The sequence below is a fragment of the Eptatretus burgeri genome, chromosome 9 (genome assembly GCF_056783735.1).
Source record: "Eptatretus burgeri isolate ZD-2024b chromosome 9, Ebu_testis_v1, whole genome shotgun sequence".
In the NCBI taxonomy this organism is placed as follows: domain Eukaryota; kingdom Metazoa; phylum Chordata; class Myxini; order Myxiniformes; family Myxinidae; genus Eptatretus; species Eptatretus burgeri.
In genome coordinates this window covers 34,616,493-34,634,562 of record NC_140969.1, presented here as the reverse complement: position 1 = coordinate 34,634,562, position 18,070 = coordinate 34,616,493, and the positions used below count along the sequence as shown (strand labels likewise).

The following is an 18,070-nucleotide window of genomic DNA, read 5'->3' as shown; positions in this document are numbered from 1 at the left end:
TCACCGCGAGCAAGTCACTGTTAAGTGGCCGCGATGCTAAAATGTCTCCACTTGGCTCGATTGGTTTCCAGGTTCTGCACCTCTTCCATTGTGATTCCACATCATTGTAGTATATCCTGCATGATGTCCTGCAATCTGGTGTGTAATCTTCCCCGTGGGGTGCTTGCAAGTCCACGAGGGCTGGGTGGAGAGTGCAATGGTTGCATCTGTCTCGCTGTCTGCATACATGCTCAAACCTCTGTAAGACTGTAACTGTGCATGATCAATCAAGCTCTAAACTGCTCATTGTTGAGACATGTTTTGAACAGTCTTATTTGTGGCTCTTGCTACCTTATTCCTCAGATGCACCGAAGAGCCAATGAATCAAATCCATTCATGCATTTGTTTATTTTGGTTGTCCTGGTCCATGCCTCACAAGCAGGCATGAACAGCGACAGTACTTAAGGGTTGTAGAAGTGTATCTCCAATTTTGAGTTGACTAGAGATTTTCAAAGCTCTCGTCAGGTCATCTACGGCATTCAGCTGTCGAGTCGACGTTCAAACAAACCTTTCACACAGGGTATTCAAATTCGCCGACCATGTTGATCTCATGACTTGGGATGCCCATGTAGTCAGTGTCAGGAAGATTATATTTTCCTAATCTTTGTTTTGCTCCAGTTGATATGCAAGTCAAGGGATTATGAATACTCAATGAAGCGCAGTAGTACAACAGTGATGACTTCTCTGGTCTCCGGCAGTCGAACAGGAACTTATCATTGGCATAGTGAAGGAATGCTCACTGGCAAAATTCCTGCCGCACCCAGATAGTCTGCATCATAATGTAATCAACGGCTAATAGGAAACAATTAGGGGACAGTGAGGCCTTGATGCACTCCACGATTAAATTCAAAGGAGTCGGAATCCCTTCCTGTTGGACAAACACAGCTAGTTCTTTAATTATAGAGGGCCTTGATCTTGCTGAGGATTCCTACTGTCTCTTAGAGGAACCAAAAGCAGTGCCAATCCAATGAATCGAAAGCCTTCTTGATGTCAACACGGACCACATACGTTGTATTCTGGAATGACACTTTTCAGCAATTTGCTGGAGTGCAAATCTCTGCTTAATGGTTGATCTGGATTTGGAGCAAACACAGCCCATTGCCATCTGCAGACTGACACCAACGTGTTCTTGGTACAATTTAACAGTGCCGGAGTTAATGCAACAGTTGCCAAGTGCTTTTCCGCTCTTCATCTTTCCAATCAGTTGACCAATTCCTGCTCTAGTGGGTGGGTCATTACCCATTAATTTGGTACACTGTACTGCATTATTCTCAGCCATACTGTATCTCTCAAATCAGGTGCTGGCTTTCATGGATTGCAATATATCAGACCAGTACTGTAATCCTTCTGGCGGCCTAATGCGGAACTTTCACAATGATGTATGAATGCTAAATGAGGCCTTTTGAGCATGTGCTGTGTTTGTGGTTTTCATTGACTCGGTTCTGCCTGAGGGACACTTTTAACCTGAAATCTGGAATTCAAATCGTCTTTTAAACATCTTTTTCAGCATTTACATGATGGAGTGGAGATTTCAAAATGGTTATCCATAATTCTGTTCCGGAATGCAAATCGGACTCGCAGAAATATCCGTGGATGATAGGAGTCGGGTTCCTATCATTTCCTGTTAATACAATGAGCTCATGGTAGCCGTGGTTATCTCTCACACACACACACACGCACACACGCACACACACACACACACACACACACACACACACACACACACACACACACACACCAAGTATAATCACTCTTGTGGTGTTGGAACAAACAAAAATAGGGGCAATACCCCTGGGCACTCACTTGGTAGAAGAATGATACTGAGGAGGAAACCAACGTGGAACAGAATCACCAAAATGAAGCAATGAATCAATGTTATGACATGATAATGTCGTGAACAATCTTTGGTACATCATGGGTGATGAAGGTTGTGGTCATGTTTCATTGGAATTGTGTGTCGTTTCTGAGAAGAAACCCAATATCTATTTTGAGGGAGAACCCCTGATCGACTCACTTTGGGCCCCATTTTTATTGTTATTAATTTTTTAAATAATAATTTCTTTTTTAATGCCACGAACAAACTTTGGTACTTATCGGGTGAGGAAGGAGGAGAGGAGAGGAGATTGGGACCATACTCTGGCAGAGCGTTGGTGCTGCTTCAGCAGTCTCCTTGGCTTTTGGGCACAATCGTGGACGGGTCGCCACTCCGACACAGTATCCCAGCAAGCTGGCACTTATTTTGCCAACCTCGGAAGGATGACAGGCCGAGTTAACCCCACCTGGTATTAATTCAACAGCTGAGTGGGATTTGAACTCGGGACCCGAGGATCCAAAGCCCACCACCCTAAACATTAAGCCAACACCAGGCATAAGTGTGGAAGGTTATGGTCAAATTTAAACAAAATCGTGTGTGTAGTTTCAGAGAAGAAGTTGCAAGTGTTTATGAATTGCAAAAGTCCCTCAACATGTAGGATTTTCCCCAGACAGATATTTCTTTAATTTATGTGATAAAGATTCCCACCTTTCATGTAGAGGGACTTTGGGAGGAATATGCATCAGTAGTTAGAATGTTTGGTTTCTCTCTACTCCCTCCATCTATCGATCCATCTTTGGATCGCTCTATGGTTCCACATGCCCCTCCATCGCCGATCAGGTCAGATCAGGAATGGGAGCAGGTGCTGGAGCAGCACGTTGCTGCATCCACTTTCCACCGGTACTCCAGCGGCCTCCGTCTGGCCATCCCCCAGGCAGATGCCCCTCCCCTCCCAATCTCCTTGAGATGCTGATAAACCTGCTGCAACCACGAGTTTTGACCCAGGAAACCCAAAATCCCAGTGGCTCCGACTCCTCATTCAGCACCTTTGATGGCCCCCAAAAGGATATCCAGAGTCTGCGCAAAGATGACTGCATCATCTGTGGAATCAAGGTCAGAGATCTTGACATTCCCAGACGATGCTCCACAACTTGATCTCTCCGACATCCTCCCCAGAATCCAGTCCATACAAGTCCTGAAATGTGTGGGGGCCAGTACACACCCCCTGATGAACTACAGTAACAACTGGAAATAAGTCAGAGATGGTACCACCACATCTCACAGCACTCTCAGTACCAGAGTGTAATTCAGACATGAGATTATCAGGTTTGATGGCACCCCACAAAAACCAAGAATCCTCCAGAGGGCATCCCCCCTCATCCAGAGGGTATCTAGTGTGCGTGCAAGTTGCAGTTGTTGACATGTGGGTGGGTTTCAGGAGATGCAATAGAGATCTACTGACTTTCAAAATATCCACCTCCAGTGTGTCTGCCCCTCCCCCTTCTTCCAAACATAACTCATAATAAATGTCATCATTTTAAACTTACCCTTTGCATCGAAAAGCTCCAGATATGACCTTCCCATCGGTATTAAGAAGCACAAAGGTTTGGGAAGAACACACCATCTACGAACCTTTGGCCTTTCATGGGCCCATATCGTCGAGAGTTTTTGCAATATGGAATGCAACATCTCAACTTTTTGGACCAGTTGATCAAGGATGTTCTCCAAATGTTTTGTTGTGCAAGAGGCACACCTCTTTTTTTGCAGGTTAATTTACAACTACCTTCGGCTTCTTTAATAGTTTTTTAGTCATTTCATTTTACAATTCTTATCTGGGAGGCATGAAATATGTCCAGGCTGCCCAGATGGACGACATTGCTCGGAGTTTCTGCTCACCGATTACGTAATTGACTTACGTGATTTCTAAAATGCTGTATTGTTTATCCACATCAGTGAGGAGCTTCCCAAAGGATGGCTTGATGCTGCCGCATGTTCCCTCCCCTTGCATTCCCTCTCTTTCGGAGTCTTTGGTGACAAAGTTGCTCACATATCTTTTGGAGTTCCCTGATACTTCTGCTTCAGCTGCCTGAGCCTCGAGAAGGAATTCATAATCTTGTTGAATAGGTTGATGTGGTTTTCTCTGGAGCTCTTCTTTTCCAGGTACATTGGGAAATCGAGCCTTCTCACACTTAGAAACCAGCTTTAATGTGTCCTCAGTAATTCATTCAGATTAATGCCGAGTGCAGTAGCCAAGTACCAATTCTATGGCCTGATTGATGCCATCATAGATTCTGGACCAGCTGCTATCTGTCCTCTTTTATATCATAAAGCCCAAACAAGTGGTTGGCAAGGACGAGATGAAATGAATGTCTATCTGCGTTGTTACTTAGTCTGCCCAGGTTGAGCTGCTTTATTGATTGGTTTGATTTCTTATGACTTTGGTGAAGTCACATGGACTGATAGTAGCAACAAGTTATCATTGATCTGCCACATTCTGCACTCTGGAATACCCTAACATTAGTGATTGCTGACAAGTGTGTGATCAGTCTCTGTCCTTGTGTGGCTGTCATTGCCATACCAAGTGTACCTGCGTATATATTCTCTACTATTGGAAAAAAAAAGTTCCGTAGGCCAAAAATGAAAGTCAAGCACACCTCAGTAATGCCACACGTTTTTGGCATCTTCGAGAACATGACCGCTTTTCCAATTGTCTGTGGTATGTATGTATGTGTGTATGTATGTTTTCTACTTGCAAATAAGTTGTTGAATTTCCAGGTCCAAGATGTAAAAATGAAAGCAACATCTTGTTTCTGGCATTCCCATGGGTAGATACATCGGTGTTCACAAATACACTTCTGGAATCTGCTCAATCTGTACTTCCACAAATGCTAACTTCCTTCCTTGGTCTCAAGGATGAATCTGATACTGGACAGCAATCCATTCATTGGCCAAAGCATCTCATTTACTTTGTCTTGGTGCACCAAGAAAAGTAATCAAAGGATCTATAATGACAAGGGCCCATGCAGTCGCCATGGTCTCTGGTGAAGGTCACTTGGTGATCAAAATTACACACCTGTGCATCCCATAGCTTTTAATATACAAGTAGTGGGGAAAAATGGAATGACACTGATGTCCATACGTCATGGCCTTCTCAGTCACCAGATCTGAACCCAGTCGAGCATTAAATAAGATATTCTGAAACGATGCCTGAGATAGCGTTGTCCACCTCCTTCAAACAGGTGTGAATTGATTGATTTTCTTTTGGAAGAATGGTGCTGCATCACTCATGCAGAGTTCCAGACATTTGTGGACTGTATGCCATGGTGCATACAGGCCGTACTGACTGCACATGGTCCAACGCCCCATTAAGTGACTTTACATTGGTGTTTCCATTATTTTTGTCCACTACCTGTCGTATAGTGTTTGAGTTGGTGGAATGCATTATGCGACCACACTAATTCGGGACCAATAAAACTAGCATCTGTGGTTTAGATGGATTGGTTCATTTACCCCCCCAACGACATGATTCCATTTTGGGATAACATTTCACAAGACCATACATATCTCACACCTGCTTGTTTTGATGGATGGGTAAAATGCACCAGAACGTTCTTGTGAAGGAATTGTCGTAGCTATAAGATGTGCTGCAAGATATCCGCACAATCACCGCTGATAGGTTGGTATTTTTTAGTTTTTTTTTTTTATCAACTCCCAACCACAAAAAGTCATGGAGATCTGAAGTCAAAAAAATGTGTTACAACTCTGTCCAATCTCCCACCTCATCAAAATAGCTGGGGAGCAAGCAGAGACTTTCTTACCTCCGTTCACTCCCTAATGTGTCTCTGTGTCCATCATCAGTCCAATCGCACATCCCAGAGTGCGGTAATCGGATCTAATGTGAGGAAGACAGTTGGGGAGTTGTGGTGACTCTCAAAATATGGGACTGGAGGAGGAGGGAGGTGGAACAAGCTTTGCTTGGGCGGGTGGCTTCCTTCCCTTATGATCATAGCTCATACAAATGCTCAATTGTTGCTCGGTTATTAAATAGTGCCAAAGTGTGCATTTTTGTGGCTGTAGCTGAAGTGACACAATGTTGCTGAATGCTTCAGCTGCAGTGCTGCATGGTTTCACTGCCACATACCTCAATCTATGCCTCAATCTATGCCAGGCCACGAGCACCCACACTTGTCTGATCACCTCATGTTCCCAATTCATGCCAAGGCACAAGCGAAAGAAAGGGGAATGGAGATCACCATTGCCTCTAAACCTGGTAATGCATTGCACGTACTCCATACTTCGAGAACAACATGCTGTTTTTGGTTTGGTGTGCTCTCCAAGATGCACACACCTTCCTGGTTCAATGTGTAGCCCATGTCCAAGGCGCATATTTCACAACTTCGAAGCACCCAGAACCCCCTCGGCATAGTGACTTCCCCTGCTCATTCAACTGTCCCTTCCCTAATCTATTCCTTCATACATTCATCACATGCAACACTGTAAATGGCTTCGGTGCTGCCACTGTGGCAGGTCGTCCTTGACTTTAGTGGGCAGCTTGGGCATTAACAGCCAGCTGGACCCCGTGCACTCGCTCACTTGTACAGACCAGGGTAGAAAGGAAGGAAGCATAATCAAAGGCATCTTGATGCGGTAATCTGTGCCCATCAATAGCACACTACGTCTCTTGATTGTGAGATGTTCTGCTGTATCATCCTTGGAATAACAGCTAAGCCACAACTTAATGAGCTCTGCAACTTCCTCAAGTCATCCTTGGTCCAGTCTTTGCTCATTCACCACTGCAGCTACACACACACACATTGTTGTTTGTGTCTCAAACTACTGATTCAAGCAACTGTGTCCAACTGTAGCCATTTATGCATCACTTGGTTTGTTAGGTCGTACATGTATTGATTGTTGTTGGTACAGTGGGTTATTCCATTCTTATGGATGCCGAGGCTCATGAAAAACAACTCTTATGAAATACTTCCAAATCTGATTTGTAGTTTGGTAGTCGTGAAGGAAACAAGCTCTCTCAGATCCTTCTCTTTCGAATTGTTGTTTAAGAGATATTTACCAAATATGCTGTCTCTTGGTAACCATTTTCCTTTTGTTCTACCATCATCACCCCCATTCTGGGCTGGCAGGATAGCCAAAGCCCTAGAGGTATGCACACTCGCCTCTAAGCTATCTAGCCTGCGTTCAAATCCCGCCCCAACTGTAAACTGTCACTCCAGTGTTTCACAGGTATGGTGATTCATCAAGGTGTTTGCCATCCCTCGGATGAACGTTGAATTGGGCGTCCTGTCTGCCAGCATTAGTTCGTGTATGTTAGAGATCCCATGGTGTCTTTTGAGAGAGTATGTGAGCTTTTCCTAACTACTCCTGACTTCATGTAATCACATTCAATGGCAAACCACCCAGTATAACCCTTGCCAAGAAACTGCTGCGGCAGCACCGACGCTCTGTAACAGAGTATAGTACATCAGAATCAAAGCCCCCTTTCCAAACTCATGATTCTCAAAATCATAAAATCCACCAAGACATTGCGTTGCTCATGTTTTGTTCCAGACATGTGCAAACTTAATGTGTACAATCAGAAACGCTCAAAAACAGTCGATGCAATTAAATGGAACTACCTCGCAAACTTATCTCATGTAATTCCATTCGAAGTCTTGCGACAAAAATCCCACAAATTTACCCAATCAGGATGCGGAAATGCATCCCATAACTGTCTTGTCTCAATAAGTGTTTCCCACAGGTGATTCAGTTTCTTGTTTTTGTCAAAGTCTTCATTGCTGCACTCATTGTGGGGGCCCAAGGTGGGGATTCCTTTTGATAAGTTGGCAGTTGTGTGCAGAAAGGATGACTGAGATCATGTTCTCCTCTTGACTCAAAAACTAAGCAACAACTTTCAAACTGTGAATGAATCTTATGGATTCGCAGTTCAGAAATTTCTTAGTCATGTTTCGTGCAAATCGTGGCTATTGAGGAAAGAACGCCAATCAGGAAATTCAACTTGCAACATGTAATTCTACAACTATGGCCACCTGAATCGAGCCATTCTGGAACTTCACGAGCAAATCACGCATCTCCCACAGAATCTGCGTAAGTATCAGCACAGCAAACAGCCCATGTCAAATGTTTAATAAATCGGCCACCCGTGTGGTCACAGGGAGTTTGGGAATGGCTCGGCGTCCTTCAACACCAAATTAGTTGGTTTAATGCCATTGTGATGGTTCAAGTAAGAAAGACTCAGACTGCTGTTGGTTTTTCGTATGACGAGCCCGGTGCCTACTGTCTACCCGTCACTTTGCTGATTGGTTTGAGCCAAAGACAGCATGTTCCACTTCACAAACATATTGCATGTATATCTGTGAATCCCGTTGAGGTTCTAAAATGATATAAAACGTGTGAAAAAATAATATTTTACAACAACAAGTAATTGTTGTTATCATCTTGGCTGTGGTTGTTGTATATTTGTGTGCCTCTTCAGTGTACCATGACAGTGCCTTCAGAAAGTATTCACACCCCTCGACTTTTGTCATTTTGTTGTTACAGCCTGAATTTTAAATGGATTCGATTTAAATTTTTTTGTCACTGATATACACAAAATATCCCATCATGACAAAGTGAAAACACGTTTTCTGAAATTTTTACAAATTAGTTAAAAATGAAAAACTGAAATGTCGGGTCAATAAGTATTCAACCCCCTTTGTTATGACACTCCAAATTGAGCTTAGGTGCATCCAATTTCCTTTGATCATCCTTGAGATGTCTCCACACCTTGATTGGAGTCCACCTGTGGCCAATTTAATTGACTGATCATGACTTTCTATATTAGGCCCCACAGTTGACGGTGGAGCAGAAACTCCACCATGAAGTCCAAGGAACTGTCTGTAGAACTCCGAGATGGAATTGTCTGGAGGCATAGATCTGGAGAATGGGGGGGGGGGGGGGTGGGGAAACAATTAATTTGGAAATTAAAATAATATAGAATTACCCAGACTCATCGGAGAGCTGGCCGTCCGACCAAACTGAGAAACTGGACAAGAAGGACCTTGGTCAGGGAGGTGACCAAGAACCAAATGACCACTCTGACAGAACTACAGAGTTCCTTGGCTGAGATGGGGGAAACTGCTGGAAGGCCAACAATCTCTGCAGCACTTCATACATCGAGGCGTTATGAGAGAGTGGCAAGATGGAAGCCACTCCTGAGAAAAAGGCACATGGCAGCATGTCTGGAGTTTGCAAAAAGGCACGTGAAAGACTCCGAGAGCATGAGGTAAAAGATTCCGTGGTCTGATGAGATGAAAATTGAACTATTTCACCTGAATGCAAAGCGCTATGTCTGGCAGAAACTGAGCACAGCTTATCACCAATCTAACACCATCCTTACCATGAAGCATGGTGCTGGCAGCATCAGACTATGGGGATGCTTTTCAGTGATAGGGACTGGGAGACTTGTAAGGATACAAGAAACAATGAATGGAACCAAATACAGGCAAATCCTTGAGGAGAATCCTGCTTTAAATTACAAAATAACTTTGACTGTAGCAAAGATTTATGTTCTATCAGGACAATGATCCCAAGCATCCAGCCAAAGCAACACTGGAGCATCTTCAGAACAAGGACGTGAAAGTCCTTGAGTGGCCCAGCCAAAGCCTGGACTTGAATCCAATTGAGAATCTGTGGAAAGATTTGAAGATTGCTGTTCACCAACACTCTCCATCCATCTTGACGGAGCTTGAGCAAATCTGCAAGGAAGAATGGGAGAAAATTCCCAAATCCAGATGTGCAAAGCTCATACAGACATACCCAAGAAGACTCGAAGCTGTAATCGCTGCCGAAGGCGCTTCAACAAGGTATTGATTCAGGGCGGTTGAATACTTATTCACGCAAGACATTTCAGCTTTTCATTTTTAATTAATATGTAAAAATTACTAAAAACGTTTTCACTTTGTCATGATGGGATATTTTGTGTCGATTGGTGAGAAAATATTTAATTTAATCCATTTTAAATTCAGGCTGTAACACAACAAAATGTGACAAAACTCGAGGAGTGTGAATACTTTCTGAAGGCATTGTACTGTATACCTCCTCCCCCTTTAGCATCAGGGTACTGCATCTGAGTGGCGATCCGTGGAAACCATGAAGGTCTTCAAGATCATTGGAATCTCCCGCAATGAAGCTGTCTATGAGCATCTTACTTCGCCATCGCAGACAGGTCGGTGGTCTCTGTCTTCTTCCACCTCCTTTCTGGTCTTGCACCCTCTGATCATCAGAGGGTCTGATCATGGAAACATCAGAGTCTGATGTTTCCGTGCTTTGTCACCCCCTCCCCTAGGTTTCTGCAGGGCAACCATGGTCCACCACCAAACCCTTCTGATCAAACTACCTAAATCCAGAATAACTGCTCACGTACACTCATTTGTTCCTCTTTTCTCTCACCTGTTAAACCAACTTTCTCACCTTACACTTCCGGTGCTTCAATACAGCTGCTCACCTTCATCGAGGTCATCCCACATCCATACACATCATCTTTCATACCCTCGTTAACCTTCCCTAAGCACACCCCCTTTTGGGTTTCCAGGTTATCAGGTCCCCCCAGACTCCTCCATCTGCCTCTGTTTTTTGGGGGTTTTTTCCATTTCTGCATCTTCCCCAGTTTTTCATTCTACTTCTGTGATTGAAAGTTTGCATCTGTATCCAGCTTGTTTGCTGCTGCCCTTGCTCTCATCTTTGCCCAGTCCTTTCTTCCTCCAGGTGTCGTTCAATGTTGTCCCTCCACCCTGCTGTTATTGTGCCGCACCCTGACTGTTATTGTCGTTCAGTTATGTCCAGATCTGTTCGAGGTATTCCAATTTCTCCACGAGCCTCGACTCTGTTTTTCACCTGAATACAAAAATAATACTTCCTTTACCTTGACCTACAACACCGCATTTGACACCCACCCAGTAAAAGTACCCATCAAGGTGTGTCTGTCATTCCAATGCTCATGACTGTACGCATCATGTGATGCATCACGTGCATCGTGTGACTTCATGCGATTCCCAGACGTACTCATGCTGATACACGTGACCCAGGATTCCACATATAAACAGCCAGATGGCCGCATTTGCCTTCATGATACCTTATACGGATCATCATAAGTTTAACACATAATGACAGCTTAAGTCAAAAGTTACTGCATATACATATATATATATATATATATATATATATATATATACATACATATACATACATATACATACATATACATACATATACATACATATACATACATATACATACATATACATACATATCTCTCTCTTTCTCTTTCTCTCTCTCGCCCCTTGCTGGCTGTTGGTGAGTCGAGTGGAGTGTCATGGCGGCTGTGTGGTCTTGGTGAGCTGTGATCTGCCCTGTTTTTTCGCCTTTCTATCCCCTTTCGCATCGTTTTTCACCTCCCTTCCTTTGTTTCCTTCAACGCATCGTTATTTGTGCTCCCACCCTCCCCTCTTCGTGAGACCTCGCGTCCCTCGCACCGTCATCACCCCACCCCGCCCATCTGTCCTTGTTATTTCACGGTTTGCCCTTCGGTTCATCCCATCCCATCCCCCTTTCTCCTCGCATACCTTTTCCCCGGGATAGAAAGAGAAAGAGCCCACAGCTTCTTGCGGATAGCTTTTAGTTTGCGGCCCATCCCAGGCCTTCAACTGATCGTTTTTTATTCACTGGAGCTGTGTTTATTTCCTTTGGAAACTTGTCTCGGCTCGTTTTTTAATGACTGCACAAGAGTAATCACCTCTCCTCCCCCTTTCCTAAACATGACTTCGTATTCCCGTTATGCGGTATTTGAAGCATTAACAAGAAAACATGGCGTCGTGTGTGTCCCGCCCGACGACGTCAGCGTCAAGGATCTCGTTATCGCTTCGGGAAACATAGTCGGTTCTGACAAAGTTCGTGCAGCCTCGTGAATGAACAAACGTGTGGTAATCTTCGTGTCTGAGACAGAACTGGTTCACGAAATTGTATCTAACGGACTGTCAACAGACGACGGACATTTCGTGCTCGTCTCCCCTCTCGACACACTGGCCATGAAGGTCGTTATCTCGAACTCTCCTCCTTTCCTGAAAAATCAGACGTTGATCTCCGAACTATCTCGTTATGGTTCTGTGGTTTCTCAAATCACTATGTTACCTTTATGTAGCCAGGATGTAGCCAGGACGATCCGATGAAGCATGTGATGTCTTTTCGGAGACACGCTGATGTGGTGCTTCCTCCCTCTAACACTCAAAGAACCTTGAACATCGTTTTAAAACTCAAAATTGATAATCATGATTACCAGGTATACGTAACCACTGACACCTTGAAATGCTTCGAATGTGGTCATTTCGGACACTTGAAACGTTCTTGCACAAAGGCGACTTCGTCAAAAGATGAAACAAACCTCGTCAACAAGTATAGTCTTCTTCTTCTTCTTCTTCTTCTTCTTCCTCGACTGTGAAGGAAGCGGATCCCGTATCCGGTAATAACCCCCAGTCCTCTCAGTCCGATAGTCTAAACAGCAAAACGAATGTTTGGGATGGTTTCACCATCGTTCCATCAAGGAAGAGAAAGACTTTACCTGATGGTTGTTTAACCCAAGAGAAGGCGGCATTTACAAACAAGGAATCTGTCGGTAATGTTCCCGCAGTTGTGACTAACGTCACTCTACAAGGCCTACCCGGACCCCGGTATGGACCCGGACCCCGGTACCTACGGAATGGACCCGGACCCCGGTACCTACGGAATGGACCCGGTATGGACCCGGACCCCGGTACCTACGGCCAACAAGTTTACCCTACTTGCCGATGAGGACATCGACGTCTCCCTTACAGAGACCGCTTTACCTGTTAGCGCAGTAAACAAAACTGTTTCACTCGTTAAAAACTCTCCTATCGGAAAGTCCATCGACGGTGAAACACAGACCACTATTGATGAACCTGCTGTCACTTTGGTAAATGTTAACCCTGAATCCTTGTCAGCAGGAAATAGTGAAACGAATGTTAACCCTGTGACTGCTCCCAGTCCATCACTTGGTGAAGCTGGAAACGCAGGAAATGTTAAAATGGATGTTTTACGAGAGACCCCCAAAGTACTGTATACCTCCACGCCGTTGGAGGTCGATAACACCGTTACGGTCGAGGGAAGCGAGATCTCTACATCCGCTGATGGTGTTTCCGTTTCATCAACCCCCCCCCCCCGATTATTTCCGTTACTTCACCAGGAGATGCTCCCACAATGGAAGAGCACATAGACGTGGCACATAGACATAGACAGATCCGTGTATCAATACTGACCACAGTATCGATATGCAGGACAGTGCAAGCTTGTGTGACTCAGAAACTAAAACCGACTCTGACGAATCTGACCTGGAGGAAGCAAACCGGAACAGTCAGGTGGAAACGGTGGAGAAGCTGACCAGTCAAGGTCCTACCCCCCCCCCCCCTGAACAAATAAGACTCTCTTACAAAATACATACAGGAAACGCAATATAAACCTGACGGAATGCTTTCCAGATCTACCGTCCTTCTTTGAGTGTGCTCAGGCTGTCGTACGTAAGCCTGACTTATTCGGTTTCCACGAGGCACACTGTCACCGCTTAAAACAATTGATGGCCAAGGCGAAAAGGGATTCCAATCAATTATCCCACTTCTGATCTTATTCTTAGAAGTTATTATTTTCCTCATGGTCAGTTTCAAGATTGGAACAATAAATGTTAATGGTGGTGGTAGTCCACTCCGCAAGATCCAAATTAAACAGCTGGAAGAGGTCCACGGTCTTGACATAGCTTTGTTACAAGAGACCCATGCTGTCCGATCTGTTCAGGCTCAGTGGCAATTATATATGGACAAGGAATGTTTCTTCAGTAACAAGTCCTCGTCGAAGGCAGGCATCATGTTTGTCTTTGGGAAGCATTTCCATCCGTCCTGCCTTAAATTTATGAGTATTATTGATGGACACCTTGCCTCCGTGACCTTCTCTATCGATCAGGTCAAGTTCACAATTTTCAATGTGTACACTCCAAGCAAAAATGACGAGCGGATCTCCTTTTTTGCCGAACTGAGAAAATTCCTGCAAATACTGGATTTGCAGACTTTTCTAATTATTGGTGGCGATTTTAACTGTACTGTTAATCCTTCATTTGACCGGAACGGGCCGGAACCCCAACCATGTACCGCCAAACTTTTTGCAAACATTATTGCGAAATATAATCTCCATGATATTTGGCGCGTGCAGCACCCTTCTGATCAGTCTTACACGTGGTGTCTTTGTTTAAACAACCACATCTCACTTGCGAGGCTTGATCGCATCTATGTAAATTCTCATTAATTTATTACATGGAGTTAATAAATCCGATGTTGTGCCTTCTGGTTTCTCCGACCATTCCCAAGCTCATCTTTATTCAACTCTCTAAACCATGTCCAGGGAGCTCTCAAAGGAAATTCAATAACAGTTTACTAGAAAACCTCAACATCATTCAGGCCTTTGAATCCTTCTGGACGGCTCTCCTAGAACAGAAGTTAAGCTGTTCCGTTAACCCGCTGATAATGGTGGGATTTAGTAAAAACCCAAATCAAAAGGTTCTGTCAACAGTATCAGTTTTTCTCAACAAGCGCTGACCATGAAGTGAAGAAAATATTACAGTTAGAGATTTTACAACTCCAACGGGTCATCGGGCAAAATAATAGTAAAGGCCCGGTCACACCTTGACGTTTTAGCCAACGTATGCCGATTTTTGAATTTTTTTTCTAAAACGCTGGCACACGTTGAATACGTTATGGGTAAGTTTTGATAACATTGAGAGCACGCTGCCATACGTCGTTGTACGTTGGCTTTAAACGTTGTTCTTTTTGGTTGTCCTCAAATTTTTTCATGCTTGAAATTTCACGACGTATGCCGGTGTATGACTCACGTTCCGCTACGCTGGCCACAAGTTGTATGCACGGTCTACGATCGTTGCCACACATCGACAGACGTTACTTTTAAGTTACTCATAGGCTGAAAGACGTCGGTATAATGGATCGTCCTTGCGTCAGCGTCCACGGCCACGGCCAGGACACTTATTTGCAGCATTCTTCAAACTTTTCTTCGGCATGACGAGGATGTTCACACTTCGATGTCTAGCTTGGCTATGATTCCAATTGTCCATCGGCAGCGTCTATTTAAAATAGTCGAGTTTGAGCGATTTAACACGTTCAGAAGAAACGATTAAAATTTCCAAACCCCAGCGTCAAAAAACAAAGGCGAGTGACAGCAATTTAAATCGTTCATTGTAAACAATGAAAATAGCTGAGTGGTACCGTTTAAAAGTCGTTGAGTGTAAAAAAATCCAATTGTTGAGCGCAAGCGTCTACTTTCAATAGTGGAGATGCAGCCATTTAAATCGTTGAGTTTATCATTTAAATCGTTAAATCGTTAAACGCAAGGACGATCCATCATAACCCACACCCTCCCCCTCACACTCACCTACTACTGCCAACATGAACAAACTACGACTAATACTAATACTGATACTGATACTGATACTGCTGACATGGACATCGACTCAAAAAGGACTCGAAAACACTGTTGGGTTCCCCTTTTATGAGCAGCATTTTTATATACCAATTCCCAAAACCGCTGGGAACACGTCTTTGCATGGCAGTTGTAAGCTAGAAACACATTCATTTATTTTTTTTTGTCGACCGGAAGAGGTCATTGGAATACGTCTACATACGTCGATGTGTGTTGGGATTACGTAAAGAATTGGTTCAAAGCACGTCAAACATAAGTTAGAAATAAGTTTCGCGTAAAACAGACATTACCGCAACGTGTTTCGACTTATGAGTAGCTTATAAGTAGCCTTTGTGGACGTGTGTAAGCGTCCACATATCGTGTGTAAAACTTATCCCCATCGCATGCGGAACGTGTGTCATACGCCGAGTACGTCCAAAAATTTTGAACATGTTTAAAATTTCTTGACGTACTCTACTTACTACGACGTATGATAGCGTGCTTTAGTGTTGTACTCACGTATACCAAACTTACTCATACCGTATTTGACGTGCCCCAACGTTTTAGACACATTTTTCTTAGGTCGGCATACGCTGGCAAGATCGCCAAGGTGTGACCGCGATGTTGACACTTCCATTTCTACGGCAGTTATGATTCGAATCGTTGTGCGTCAGCCTTTTAATAGGCTACGTCACGACATCGTCGGCGATGCGTGCAACGTGCTATGCCTAAGTTAGACTATCGTTGGGCATCGGTTGTGTAGGCCGACAACAGGTTCAGCATTCGTTGGTATAAGTTATCTATAACACAACGAAACGTTCTGTGTCTGTTACCAATGCGTTATACATAAGACCAAGTCGCTATGAATACGTCCGAATCTTTAAAAAAAAAACATCAAAAGTTCAACGTAAGCCAGCGTTTTACATACATTTTAATACGTTGCCATCGCTGGCTAAAACGTCAAGGTGTGACCGGGCCTTAACATACAAAAAACCTTAACTGAGAAACAGTCCTTATTAAAGAAAATAACCGAGAGGAATGCATGTGGTGCCTTAGTTCGGATGAGGGTGCGACACCTGAATGAGGCAGATGTACCAACCAAGTACTTCTTTTCCTTCGAGAAACGTCTTCCCAGTAAACAGCTTTCTCAGCTGCGATTAGTAGATTCATCCATTACCTTCACAAAATGAGAAATCAAACTTTTTGTGAAGGAATACTTTTCGAAAATATATTCAATGGAACAAATAAATCCCATCAGTGTCGCCTCGATCTCCGTAGGCCTGCCAGTGTTGTGTGCAGATGGGCGTTCCCAACTGGAAAGACCCATCACCTTGGATGAACTTGGCGTTGCCCTGCACGGCCTTGCCATTGGGAAAGCACCTGGATTGGATGGACTTACAACCGAATTTTACAAGAAGTTTTGGCACTTATTGGGTCCAGAACTCATTAACACCTTGAACGCAAGCTGCCGGCTTGGAGAGCTACCTCGGAGTTGCCGACGAGCTCTTCTTACCCTCATCCCAAAAAAGGAGACATGCCGAGAATTGAAAATTGGCGTCCTATCTCCCTGTGATGTACGGACTATAAGATATTTTTGAAAGCCCTGGCATCGTGACTTACTCCTTATTTATCCTCGTTGTTGGAAGAAGACCAATGTTACTGTGTCCCAAAACGTTCCATCTATGACACCATCTCCCTTGAGAGAGACATCATTGAACTGTGCAAGGAAAGCCCTAAAGATTTAGGACATCTTCTCCTTGATCAGGAGAAAGCCTTTGACCGTGTTGACCATCGGTACCTTTTCGAAGTACTTGAGCAGTTTGGACTTGGTTCAACCTGCATCTCTTATTATATATTAAGTTACTATACAATAATATTTATAGTGTGCTTAAGATAAACAATGAAATTGTTGAACCTTTGTCTATTAACAAGGGAATTAGACAAGGGTGCCCTCTTTCCGGGTTGCGTTATGCTCTCTCCATCGAACCCCAACTGGTTTCTTTGCGCGGTAGACTAACAGGGGTTAGTTTGTCCCAGCTTGAACGGCCCATCAAGGTACTGGCATATGCCGATGACGTGTGTGTATTCGTACAAGATATCAATGACGTTAACATTGTTCATTATTGTTTGTCCTAATTTGAAAAGGCTTCTTCAGCCAAAGTAAATTGGAACAAAACGAGCGCCGTTTGGCTCGGTCCGTTGTGTTACTTGGCGCCAAGGCTTCCTGCTCCACTGTCATGGGCCAATGATGGTGTGAAATACCTTGGAGTGTTCTTAGGTAAATATACCACAGTAGCAAAAAATTGGGCTGGTCTTCTTGAGTTTGTTGAGGGTAAACTCTAAAAATGGAAAGGTCTGATCACACAATTGTCATATTGTGGAAAGGTCTTGGTCATCACACACTGCTGGCCTCTACCTTATGGCACAGGTTCTTTGTGCTGCATCCTCCAGCGGTGTTGCTTCAACAGCTCCAGAAGTGCTTCGTGTCCTTTTTCTGGGACAGAAAACACTGGCTGCGACCTGGGGTCCTCAGTTTACCATTGACCAATGGAGGACAAGGCCTGGTCGACATAAAGAGCCGGCCAATGGCCTTTCGACTCTCGGCTGCTCTTCGCATGCTATACATGCGACCCTCTCCACCATGGGTCAACGTCGCTCGTCACCTTTTGCAACAGGCTAGGAGGCTAGGCTATGACC

General features: G+C 44.1%; 1 long non-coding RNA gene across 1 annotated transcript in view; it reads right to left on the bottom strand.

Annotated features, from left to right (window-relative positions):
• Positions 1-12,119, bottom strand: part of LOC147019879 (uncharacterized) — a 127,038-nt gene extending 114,919 nt beyond the window's left edge. The window contains exon 1 of the long non-coding RNA XR_015061562.1: positions 12,035-12,119. This is a non-coding gene — a long non-coding RNA (uncharacterized LOC147019879). The remainder of the gene's footprint in view (positions 1-12,034) is intronic.
• Between the last annotated feature and the right edge of the window lie 5,951 nt (positions 12,120-18,070).